Below are 13,536 nucleotides of genomic sequence, written 5' to 3'. Positions count from 1 at the left end.
GAAGAGTGCATTAGCATGTAATGCCTGCAATATAGTATATGAGCAGTGAGCTGACAAGAATCATAGACGTAAACCAAATGAAATGATTAGAAGATCACTTTGAATGATTTATTTCAATAGATATTTATAAAAATACCCAATCCTAGACATGTATTTATAAAAATACCCAAGCACTATTTAAACATAGAAACATACCCAAAATGGGTTTTGGGTATGTGTGTAATGATGGGTTTTGGGTATGTTTATAAATGGGTTTTGAGTGTGTGTAATGATGAGTTTTGGGTATGTTTATAAAGTGTTTTGGGTGTTGGGTATTTTTATAATTTCAGCCCCCATTTTGGGTATTTTAGTGAAACTCCCTTATTTCAATCAGATGGGAAATTGTTAATCACTTGGTTGACATGCCTTCACCTCTTTACTTTTTATACATAGTGGCACACTGACCATATGTTGGCCAAGCTATGTGACCTAATCATAGAAACTTAGGCCTCCAGAAACATTTAATTGTGGAAAAATTCAACTTACCTCAAATAGGACCGTGCAATTATTATAGTGACCGTACTAACATTCTGAAATTTTTCCGGGGCTCACATTAATATTTCCACAATTAAATACTACCATTATATTTGAGGATAAATTAATTCCGAAGATTTTGAAGTTAGAATTTTGGTGTTTTGATTTCAAGGAAAAATACTAGATGTCGATACGACTGTGTGGAATTTTTTGGAAACTTGGAAGCATTTTTAGGAATTTTAGAAGTTTAGAAAGTTCCTAAACTTGGTCAACCGGGCCCTCAAGGCCAACGACCTCTGATTTCCGATTCGAAAGTTCCTACGGGTTCAACAAGGTTTACTAAACACGTCATGCAAGTTTAGTCCAGATCAAGCGATCGGATCGCTCTTGATAGCACGATCGGACGATCACTGTTTTATGTAATCTTTGAATCATTGATTCGGAGTATCCAAACTCCGATTCTCTATCCATGAGTTCCTACACGATCCTAGAAGTGCATAGATCAACATATTTGGAAATGGGGCCGATCCAACGGTCCGAATATATCAAACCTGGATATCGCCTAATATGCGTAAATCCATTCAATATTCAAACGATAACCAAATTCACATCCGAGAATACTGTTGAGCTCGGGACGACATGGGGAACATTTTAGAACCAGATGAGCCACCCAACCTTGGCCCACGCGTTGGTAGCGCTTGGGTGTCTTGACAAAATTCTGGCGACCGAAAAATTCTCGAAACACCAGATAATACCTATACCTACGTGATCAGGACAACTAGTGGAGCAACCTTTGCTCTTGGGCCACAACCAAAAAGTAGCCATAGCTTGTCGGAAATTCAAACCAAAAACCAGTCAAAACTTAGGTCGTAAATCGAGCTTCAAAACTTCAAAATCGATCATAACCAACCCAACCATTAGCTAGATCATGTTGAATAGATGAAAAAGCATACATGGATTGACAAAATTGGTGGCCGGAATCGTCGGAAACGATGACTGAAAATTCGGTGAAAAACAAGGTGGTTTTCGAGCTACTGCTGGCTACAGAGGTGGCGGAGAAAGGGAGGGATGAGAAGAGGATGTTGGGCTGGTTCTTTTGGGACTTGTCTCATGGCCAACGGTGGCTGGAGGAGGGAGTTGCCGACCAAAACAGTGGTCGGTTGGGTGTTTTTGCGAGACAGAGAGTGAGGTCGGGGCACAGAGAGAGAGAGAGAATATGATTGGTTTTTAAAATCTGACTTTTGAGATATTTAGGGTTGTGCCACTGCACTTCCGTCGATCGTAACTTCTTCGTTAAAACTCTGATTTGAGCCCACTATGTGTCTACGAACTCGTATTGACGCTCTATATGTAATGGTGCCAATCAATTCCCCAAAATCCTGCTATATTAAAAAGTGACCAAAACCCCTACCTCAGGGGCAAAAATTGAAATTTCACAATTAAATAATTTAAATACATAGTTAAAAATTGGGCCGAGGTGTCACAGTGGGACACTGTATTCCATCAATGGGGTATGTTGACACAATTATTTGGGAATAGTTTGAAGAATATTTCCTTAATTGGTATTTTTCCAACCGCCTTCAAGCAATCCAAGATCCAAGAATTCTTCGACCTAGAACAAGGCAAGATGACTGTGGCCAAGTACGTAGCAAAGTTGAAGGAGTTAGGAAGATTTCCAGCTTCCTTGATGGCAGATGAAGATATGAAGGCAACTAGGTTTCGATAAGGCCTCATGCATGGTACTCGTCAACACATGGTTGCTCAATAGAGCAAAACATATCAAGAGATAGTGGATGTTTCCTATGCATTTGAGCAAGATTACCCGATGAGCCAAATGAAAAACGTACAATAAGGAAGGTTTGAAGATCATAAAACAAAAAAATCCCAAAAAAAGAACTTTGGGGAGAAGAAAGATGAAGGATCTAGTAGTAGAGGACCATCCCCAAATAAAATAAGGACTCCCACCTGCTATGGATGTGGTGAAGAAGAACATATCAGGCCCAACTATCCACATAGAAACTAGACTGGAGTACCAAATACAATAATTTCAGGATAACACTGAAACTCTATTACATCCTTGGAATCCCAAAGAAACTTTGTTAGATCCTTGGGATTTTAAGATTTATCCCATACAATCATTTCAAGATAACGATAAGTAAAGACTTTTGTTATCTCTTAAATAGCAAGATTGTTCAAATTTCTTGTGCTAAAATGTTGATGAGTCCTTATTGATGAATTGAGTTAAGAACCACATATGTCAGCTAGCAAAAGAATATGATTAATATTATGGCATATATGTTCCAAACTAATGAGATTTTATTATTTTGGTTATCTATGAATTTTGAGAAGTTAAAAACAGCGAGCAAAAGATCTGAACTACTTTTAAGTTCTTCAGAAAATATCCAACATGATTATATTATGTTTTCTCAATATTTCTTGAATACCAACATGATTGATGTTTCCCTTTTCCTTTTTTCTATAATCATGAATTAATTGCATGTTGATGTTTTTGTACTCTTGGTGTTAATTAATTAATTTCATTCAACATTTTTTGGGTATTTTAGTCAAGGAAATTAGGTTTTGATTTGCATTAAAAATGGGTAGCAAATCCTACTGACTATGGGTAGCAAATTTGGTTTCAATCGTAGCCAGCTCTCACTGTTTCTAGAGCTCTTCTTTGAGTTGGCTGGTTTTGTGAAAACACATTTAAAAAATCCAAATCTGAATGTCATGTCATCTTGGATTTTGTGAAAAAGCTATTTTGTAAAAAAAATGTTAATGTTCTCTCATATATATTTAATTTATATAATTGGAATTTTCAATAAGGACAATTAGATCTGTCTCATGTATTTAAAACCGGCGGATTAATTTCAACTAAAAATAAATATAATATTTGTAAATGGCCAAAAAGCCATTTTGAATATTTTTTTTCATTTGGGTATAACTCATAACAAAATCCAAGAATTGGTATAAGATGAACAAAATGTTATGGGCCTTGTGGCTGAGTGGGCATGAGTGAGTGATAAGTCAATTGTGATCATATGCAGTATAGGGAGGCTATAATGAGGGTTTTAAGTACAAATCAAATTTTATATTATAGTTATTTTTAGTTGAAATTAATCCGACGGTTTTAAATACATGATACAGATCTAACAGTCCCTATTGAAAATTTCAATTATATAAATTATATATATATATGAGAGACCAGTAACAGTTTTTTTCAAAATAGTTTTTTTGACAAAACCCAAGATGACATGACATCTAGATTTGGATTTTTTAAATGTGTTTTCACAAAACCACCCACCCTAAGAAGAGCTCTAGAATGCACTACACGATCGCTACTGCCCTCCTTATTGAGGGAGGAATTATTTTGAGTGTGGACTCAAGGAGAGCATGATAGGACCCGACTCAAATTCCATTTTGGAATCTGAGCCGAATTCTGTGTGTGTCTGACACCTGGCAAGTGCCGACCACAAATGACCTAATTGCCCTTCTAGTCAGAATTTTAATTGGAACTGGGGTTTGACTTTTGCCGAAAAACTCAGCAGAGTCTCCCCTGCAATTAGACCAATCCCAAAACTACACCTGTCAAACATGAATACAACAATATACACCAACTGTCATCATACAAAATAATTACATACCAACAATTAGACATGCGTTCTAGGGCAATATCAGAGCATCTACACAGAAAGGATTATAAGTATAATTTAATTATACAAATCCCTACAATGGCAAAAGACGTGGCGGAAGGTGAACTCGGCCCGGTGGTGGCGCACTGACGCACGACTACTGCCTGGGGCCGCAAAACATGAAAAAGGTGAGTGGACCAAAAATAAAGTTTCTAAAAATAGTATATGAACATACTAACCCCTCTGTAAAAACAGTTATAAAACTAAATCATTTTCTTATTTATACTCGTACTGAAATCAATGCATTCATATTTATATCTATAGAATCAACCATACACTTTATTAAACAATTAAGTCCTTGCAAGCATTGAAATCAACTTCAAATCTACCACCTAGGTGTACCCATTTATTATTCCGTCAATTCCTTACAATCCGTCAATTCCTTTAATTTCCGTCAATTCCTTTAGTTTCCGTCAATTCCATCCTCGTGCCACCGGAGTGACACGTCCTAGCAGACCTCGGGAAACACAAAGTCACTCGAGCCGCAATCTTAGCAGAACACTTGGTCGGCCTGATCCGCATACCTTGCTCCCACAGTCCCTGGTACCTCTTAGGACTCGCAGAGTGTAAGTCAAGCATGCTAACATATCTGAAGGCAACTGGATGTCCGTAGACATCATTATAACCAAAGGCAACTGGATGTCCGTAGACATCATTATAACCGAAGGCAACCATTTAATCCGTAGGCAACACATGTAAACCGAAGGCAACCTTTAAAATCCCAAGGCAACATATTTAATCTTGGGTACCTATGGTGGTTTCTAAAAATATATAAAAATTATGAAAAGATTAGTGAATAAACAAATTCATGTTTACTTAAAACTCTGCTGCCATTAAACTTGATATTTAATTAGATTTTCCTTTTTCCTATATCCCTTAAGGATATCCCCCTCATCAGCATAAAAAATGGAAATACTTAAAAGCATATAATAATTATGCAACTCTAATATTTGAATAAAACTTATTCAAGATCAATTAATGAAATTAATTAGCATAAATCATTCATAAAACAAAAAGTCCACTCATAGGTACTTTGAGCTAGCTGGACCCTTTTGAAGGTCCCTCCTGCGGGTCACCTGGTGCCCGGGTGCCTAATTCGTCCGATTTGGTGGCCGGATGACGACGAACGGAGCCGATGAAATTCTGCCAAAATTGACGCGATTTTCTGGTTTTTTTCTGGCAGATTCGTGGCTGCTGGACGGCGGAGCAGGCTGGGCTGGGTTGCGGAGGTGGCGGCGATGCTTCCTTGGCCGGTCCGGTGAGTTGTGGTGGTGGCTGGAGGTGGCTATGGTGATTTGGGGGAGTGTTGGTAATTTTTAACAACAATATTAAAACCTTGCAAGTGCACAAATCAAATGATAGTATAGTAAGCAAGCAAGGGTCATTCCCACAGAGATTGTAATCTAAAGAGATGTTTATCAATGTCACACAAAGAAAACTAGAACACAATTAAACACGAAAACAAAATAAAGATTAAAATCACAAGGACTTCCACACACACGCCAACACCAAGGGGGTTTTGATTTGATTTTGTAAATAAAAGAAAACAAAACAGAATTTAAATTAGAGTTTAAGAGAAATTAGTTTAAAATCAATCAAGAACAATAGCTAGGACTCACTATCCACCTCCAAACAATCAATCAATCCATAAACAACAATAGATAATCAATTTCTAGTAAGCATATGATGACGACACTCACAACAAGATCATGGCATTTGACTCGAGTTGTATGATTCTCTCTTAAGTGTATGTAAAGTGTATGGCATTTACATCAATACGTGTATTCTTAATTGAAATCCAGTATGGCATTTACTCAAATTAACAATCAAGAATCCATTAAGATCAAAGAGAATATGAGTGTCACAAAAACCCTAAAACATGGCATTTGTTATTAGGAATTCAAGAATCGATTTCTCATAACTAGTTCTTAACCCAATTATTCGTTGCAAACAAGAACACATTCAATATGGCAATTGACCTATGTTCTACAACAATTTAATTCCGATACATGCTTCAAAGTTAGCTACTCACAGAAACAAAATATCAGAATTCACATAACATAGAGAAACCGAAATCATCACGCTTGTAGAAACTGAAAAATTCATTCAAACTTGTTTATAGAATTGAAATCATGTTTAGGGCTTCAAGATTAAGCCCTAACTAACAAGAAATTAGTTACTCATGTTCTGGGATGAACTCAAAAATAAATACATAAGAACTGAAAATTAAAAGAAGAAAGGAAAATAAAGAACTCGCTGGCAGCTTTTTCCTCTTGCACGGTTGATCTCCTTTGGACGTGAATTCTTTGTATGGGGCCTTGGCTGGCCTTTTATATGACTTAAATCAAAGTCCTAAACCCTAAAATTTACTGAAAAGTCGTCCAAGAAGTCTTGGTAAACAAGGAATCCAAAAAGGAAATTAAAGATCACAATTCCTAACTCCACAGGGAAATACAGATCAGCCCAATTGTCACACGATATGGGGATCTTCGGCCTTCTAGAAAAATCAGGAAAAATATATTTTAGAAAGATAAATGTCTTATCTTTCCAACCATATATAGCACGTAACTTGGAAAATTCGGGAAGGCTTCCGTTTCTTCATATTCACGTAACATGTACGAAACTGTCCTGTCTGCACGTGGGCTAACTTTACTTGTAATACTGTACCAATTGGCTTGGTAGAAAATTCTAGAAAAATCACAGATTGAACTTCAAGGTGTTAGCTTTCATCTCCAATTGACCTTGCACTAAAATTCCTCCGAAAAGTTGATTTTCCCTTAAAAACCTTCTAAGAGCGCCGAAAAGCTGAAAATCAGAAAAGTGAAGTAATAAGCCCTTTTTAAATCTAATTTTTCTACAAAACCTAAATAAAAAGAGTACATAAATGAGTATATTTATGGACTTTTCAAATACCCACAACTTAGATTTTGCTAGTCCTCGAGCAAAACAACACGGAAAATAAAAACAAAAGAACAAAGACTCAACGCAAACAAGTGATCGACTAACTTCCCAGTATTGATCTCAGAGATAATCACCAACCGTTACCTAACTTCCAAGAAATAAGCAACAATAACTCAAGACATTATCAAAGGGTTAACCAAACTTTAGTTGAACAACTTGGAGTGTCGTGTGTGACATAGCCAACATTAACATAACTACGACTTCAGCTTCACAAAAGTTAAATAACCAAATAAGAACAAGCTTTGACTCCAATTCTCACCAAGGATGTTCACTCCAATGAAAGCACTCGAAATTTGACTAGGTAGTGTCACTTATATATGTGAGAGGAATCAAAGCAATAGGATGTACTCACATGATTGAAATAAAGGCACATGACAAATATAAAAGATCTCATGGAAAGATATCGCATACTTGAAAACATTTAAACCATCCGACCATAGTACTTCCACACCTATTCTCCACATGAGGAACCACACTTCTTCTTGGATCAAGTAGGACTTTCACTAAGGTTGTAATGGGGCTTAGGGTGATGGGTGAAACAAGAAAAAGATATGGATGAACAAATTCTAAGGAATTCATAGAGCTTTCCATGAAAATTATAACACTTGCACTTTGAGCACGAAACTTCATACTGATACTATCTTGAATTTTTTAAATTTCTTAATTTTTTCTTTTCTTTTTTTTTTCACAATTTTTTTTTTTTTTTCTAACTCCATTAGCTTTCTAATCAACCCATGTAGCGAGTGTTAGGCCAATGACTCCCAAGCTAGATAGCTTTAGGGCATTAAATGTAAAACACTCCTAGGGCTTAATAACTCAAGTTGAAAAGGCTTCGAAATTAGTTTTTTTTTTTTTTTTTGGTTGAAATAGTATCCTTTACTTTCCACATGATTGAATAATTTGTGCAATTCTCCCTTAACAACGAAAATACTCTACAAAACTCCTTAGAAGGGTGTAGGATAAACATATGATAGATTAAGGTGAGGAGAATTGGGTAAAGAACGAAAAAGGCTCACATAAAAGGCACAAGGGGGTTAACTAGGGATAAAAGTGATACGGGTTGGCTAGAAGGGCTCAAACGAAAGAAACAAGGCCTATATCACTTCCTAGAATCCATGCGGTTCATGAAATATGTCTCAAATAGATAATGAAAGTAGTTCTAGCAGACAATTTAAACATCCTCAAGTACTTGACCAAAATAAAGAATAATGAGATCACAACGACTTGTAGACAAGAAAATTATCGAATAGTATATAACACTCAAGAAAGAAAGGCATAGGCTCAAAAGCTCACATGATAAGGGTTATATAAGTCTACACCCTTATTTGGGAATTTAAATCATGTGAACTCCCCAATCGAACATCATATTAATGTGGCTATGTGCATAAGGATTTCCAAAGTCTAATCACAAAAATAATGTAAAGAATTATTGTCATGCTCAACATTTCTTGAAAGTTAATTGCAAATAAAATTCAATCTCATCATAGAATTGGGAAGTGACTACCACAAACACACAAAAAAAAAAAAAAAAAACAAGACTCAAAGTAAAAGAAAATATTTTTGGATTTTATGACATTTTTCAGATTTTTTTTTTCTTTTTAAGAGAAAAACAAAACAAAACAACAAAATAAAAACTAAAAGTTGAAAGGAATTGAAAATCAATAAACAAAACTGCAGTTCTGACCCAGGCGCAAAGAATTACACGTATCTCACAAAATACTTGGCCAAACTTCACGTTCTTTATATGATTGGATTCAGAACGAAAAAACAAAGAATGTAAAGCGGGCCAAAATACAAAAACAGCAGCAAAAAAGAACAGAATTGAAAACAAAGACAGAGGACTGCTGCATGCATTATGAAACCAAAGAACTCAATCACCCACAACTTAAAACAAACATTGTCCTCAATGTTTAAAACAAAGAAAACAAAGTCATGCAAAATCAATTAAAGAGAGAGAGGGTGTGAGAACTTCCCGGGTTTGTGTAGGTGTATGGATGAACAAAGCGTAGAATATGTCGAAGTGAGAGAGAGTTGACAATGCGACGAACTTAAACACCCACAACTTGCTTCTTGGAATGTCATAGACCCGTAATAGCTCCTAAAAGTCTCGGAATGCAATGAAATTGGAACGAATTTGAGCTGGATATGGAATCATAAAAATCTGGAAATCTGACATTTAGTGACGAAAAATCTGATGAACACCGCTGCTAAAACCTCTTTGGTGACGAAAAATCCGATGAACACCGTCGCTAAAACCTCTTTGGTGACGAAAAATAACCTTCTAATTCTGGGCAAAACAGCAGCTGCCTTTTTTTTGTGTTTGAGGTCCTTTTTTGAGCTTCAAATCGTCCTAAAACATAATGTAGGCCACCGGAGGCCCCCAAACCTGGTCCAAAACATCAGAATTGTTAGTTAAGACAAAGACAAAACATAGACATCCCTAAAAGGCTTGTCTACCACCTCTCCTACTTTTCCTTGTTTTCATTTCCTCGTTTTAGGGATGGAAACTCTCCATGTTTCCCTCCATGTTTTGTGCATTGTTTGTAACTAATAATCAGCCTTGTATACTTGTATATCTTACCCTCACCAAGTTAGTAATTCAATTGGCAGATTTGAATTCTCTGCAAAACCTACCTTGTTCTACATTCTCAACTCTCTCAATTACACTATATTTGGCATGGTATCAGAGCAATCGATTTTGGTTGTCTCTGCATAACCTTGTTCTTGCCTAATCTCTATCTATCCTTGCCCATAATTTGCTGTTATATTGTTCCTATCTCATACTTTGCCTTGCCTCAAAATTGATCTTGATCACAAGCCTTTTTTGTGCTCTTGTTTGCTGAAGTTTTAAGCTATTTCTTCCTCTACATCTCTTTATATATTTACCTCATGGGTGACACCAACGACTCAATCAACTCCACGGGTGACTCCTCTAAAATCGACTCCACCAACTCCACCAAGATCGACTCCACAACTCCACCACCCCGGTCCTCTCATGACTACTCTCAAATTACTCCTGATAAGTTGGATGGGTCCAACTATCTGGCATGGTCTCGTAGTGTTCGCTTGGCCATCACTGCTCGTCGTATGGCTGGTTTCATTAATGGTAAAAAGATTGCCCCTGCCATTGATGATCCTAGCTATGAAGCTTGGGATGAAGACAACTGTTTGGTGTAGTCATGGCTCCTCAACTCCATGACCAAAAATGTACGTGCCTTATTTGATCACTGTTAAGCTCATAATTTCATACATATACATGCCCTATTTACTTACTTCTTTTGCTTAGTTTCTTAGATTTCTAAGTTATTTGCCTCCCTTTGTGTGTTTTGTAGGCAAATAGAGTAAGAGAGCATAATTAATGCAATTCAAGCATGTTAAGGCCTAATTTGGATGAATGGATGAAGAGCTTAAAAGACAAACTCATTTTGGCTACAGCCCCCTGCCAGTCCAGTTCCGTAGGTCATATTACAAGCTTTGTTTCAGCAACCTACACAGCTCGGATGAGGCAGCATTCTTCATGAAAGTTGTTCCAATGGGTGTGTACTATAACATATCCAAAATTCAGCCCCATTGGATAAATATGGAGTCTGTTACCTAGCAAACACAGAGCCATGCTCAGGATGGATTTTGTCAGCGCGCAAAATGAGTTAGCAATTTGTTTTGGCCTTAACTTCCTCCTCCGACCTTGGATTGGCCCAAATGATATATGTCTGGAAAGAAGACATTCTGAACTTCAAGTTTGAGTGCTTAAAGTCTTAATTTGCCTAAGGGAAGCCCAATTCGTAAGCCCTTGAAGTTGCTGGTCATGCTGACCTCAGGATGAGCTATTGTTTCTGGTTGGAAGCTTGGTCATGGTGAGCTAGGCATGAGCTATTGAGCTTGTTGGAAGCTTGGTCATGGTGACATGAAGATGAGCTAGGGCTGCTGGTGGGATTTATTGGTGAAGTGCATCAACCAATTCAAATTTTCTAATACAAGTGCATCAACCATTTCAGATTTTATAAAACAAGTGTTGTATGCATTAGCCATATTGAATTCAGATTTTTCACTTCCTTAGGCCTATAAATAGGGAGGTTCTCTAAGCTTGTAAACACACCCCAAGGGGGGGGAGCTCTCAAACACTTCTCTAGAGCTCCCTTCCCTTCTCTCCCTCAAATTCTCTTAATTTCATTTTCTAGTTTTCAATTGTTGCAATGAAATATTTGTGCTGAAATTCTCCTTCAGTTTTTCTTAGTTCCACTTTACTTTTCATTATGTAAATTATTTTCTTTAGTTTTTCAAGTTTGATTAGTTTCCAAGTTTCAATTATGGTTCATGTTCTTATTCATTATGCTTATAAGTTAATATGCTAGTTTGAATGATTGATCACCATTTAGGCTTGCATGTTAGCTATCTTGGTTTGAATTAAGAGTATACACCATGCTTTAATTCGAATTGAACTATGAATAGGAAGAGTATGTATGGACATTCGACAACAGGGATTAGATACATGCTTGGTTGTTTAAATTGTTCTTCTATGCTTAATGGGTTCCTAATGCTTAATTTTAGGTTAGACAACAAATGATCAAATTAGGGAATTAGGAACACAAGGTTATGACCACACACCATGGCTTAATCATACTTTAGCTAGAATCAATCCATTAATCTAATTGAACTTGGGAACTTATCTGCTTGAGTTAGTTATTTCTTTCTTCATTGTTTTATTTATTTCCTTTCTTTTTCATTTCTGTTTTGTGTAGGGAAACTAAATTGGATCATTCAATCACCAATCCCTGTGGAATCGACCTCGCACTTACATACGCTAAACTACCAACGGTTCGTGCACTTGCGAGTATCACAAGTTGAGGATGCAGCTTAATCCATTTTTGTGCAGCTGTATCTACACAACAATCACTGCTCAACGGCTTATGCGGTGTGGGATGCAGCTCGGAAGACATATACTGTCACTCAGAATAGCTCCAAGTTGTACCAACTCCGTCGTCAGTCCGTCACCACCTCTCAAAGTGGTGAACCTGTGAATGTCTTCTACGAAAAATTACACATAATATGGCAGGAAATTGACAGCCTCCGTCCCTGCAAACATACCAATCTCGATGATGTGGCTCTTCACCAACAAGCACTTGAAGTTGAATGTGTGTACGATTTTTTGGGAGGACTCGATCCCAACTTTGATTCCGTTCGTAGTCGGATTCTTGCCATGAACCCGCTTCCAGCAGTCATTGAAGCTTATGCACTTGTGGTAGAAGAAGATAATCGCCAATCTTCCATGCTTGGTGGTGGAAGTGCAATGGTGGTCAAGCCATATCGGCCACCACACCGTACGTCCTCCGGACTTCCCCCCCAAGGTCCCAAAACTGACGATGCAAAGGGAACTCAGAAGTGCACTCATTATGGTGGTAATCATCTTGTTGAGAAGTGCTTTAAGCTTCATGGTTATCCTGGGTGGTGGGATGCTCTCAAGTCCCGCAACAAAACACCCAAGGCAGCACGTGTTATAACTACCGATGCCTCTCCATCTTCCACCATACTCTCCAAATCCGAATCAGGTACACGACCCACTACATGGATAATTGACACAGGTGCCACTGATCATATGACTTTTGACTCTACTATGTTTTCCACAATATCTTCTAAGTCTCGTCATCCTTACATCACTAGTGCCAATGGAGTTCCTTCTAATGTTGCTGGTGAAGGAACTATAACACTTTCCCCTTCCTTATCTTTATCTCATACACTACTTGTTCCCTTCATCAATTGCAATTTGCTGTCTGTTGGAAAATTACTTGACTCACATAACTGTTATGCCACATTCTATCCTTCCCATTGTCTTTTTCAGGACCTCACGACTCACGCGACGATTGGGCATGGTAAACGAAGAGGGGGGTTGTATTCCTTGACGGTCTCTTCACCACCAAGGGCAGCTCATACTCAAGGTTCCAGCTCACAAGCTCGCAATCAACATCAGATTTGGCTTTGGCATCGTCGTCTAGGACATCCATCCTTTGGCTATCTTCAACGTTTGTTTCCGTCTTTGTTTCGTGGCCTAGATCATTCTCAGTTTCAGTGTGAAACCTGTGTATTGGCCAAAAGCCATCGAACTGTTTTTCCCTTAAGTGATAATAAAACGGAATTCCCTTTTGATTTGGTTCACTCTGATGTTTGGGGTCCTGCTAAAGTTTCTTCCAATGGCAAAAGATGGTTTGTTACATTTATTGATGATTGCACTCGCATGACTTGGGTATATTTACTAGCTCATAAAAGTGACGTTTCTGTTGCAATCCGTGAATTTCATGCTATGATTACCACACAGTTCCAAGCCTCCATCAAAGTATTCCGGTCTGATAATGGTGGGGAATATGTGAACAATGTC

The sequence above is a fragment of the Prunus avium genome, chromosome 7 (genome assembly GCF_965620075.1).
Source record: "Prunus avium chromosome 7, drPruAviu1.hap1.1, whole genome shotgun sequence".
NCBI classification, from domain to species: Eukaryota; Viridiplantae; Streptophyta; class Magnoliopsida; order Rosales; family Rosaceae; genus Prunus; species Prunus avium.
This window is presented reverse-complemented; position numbering follows the sequence as displayed.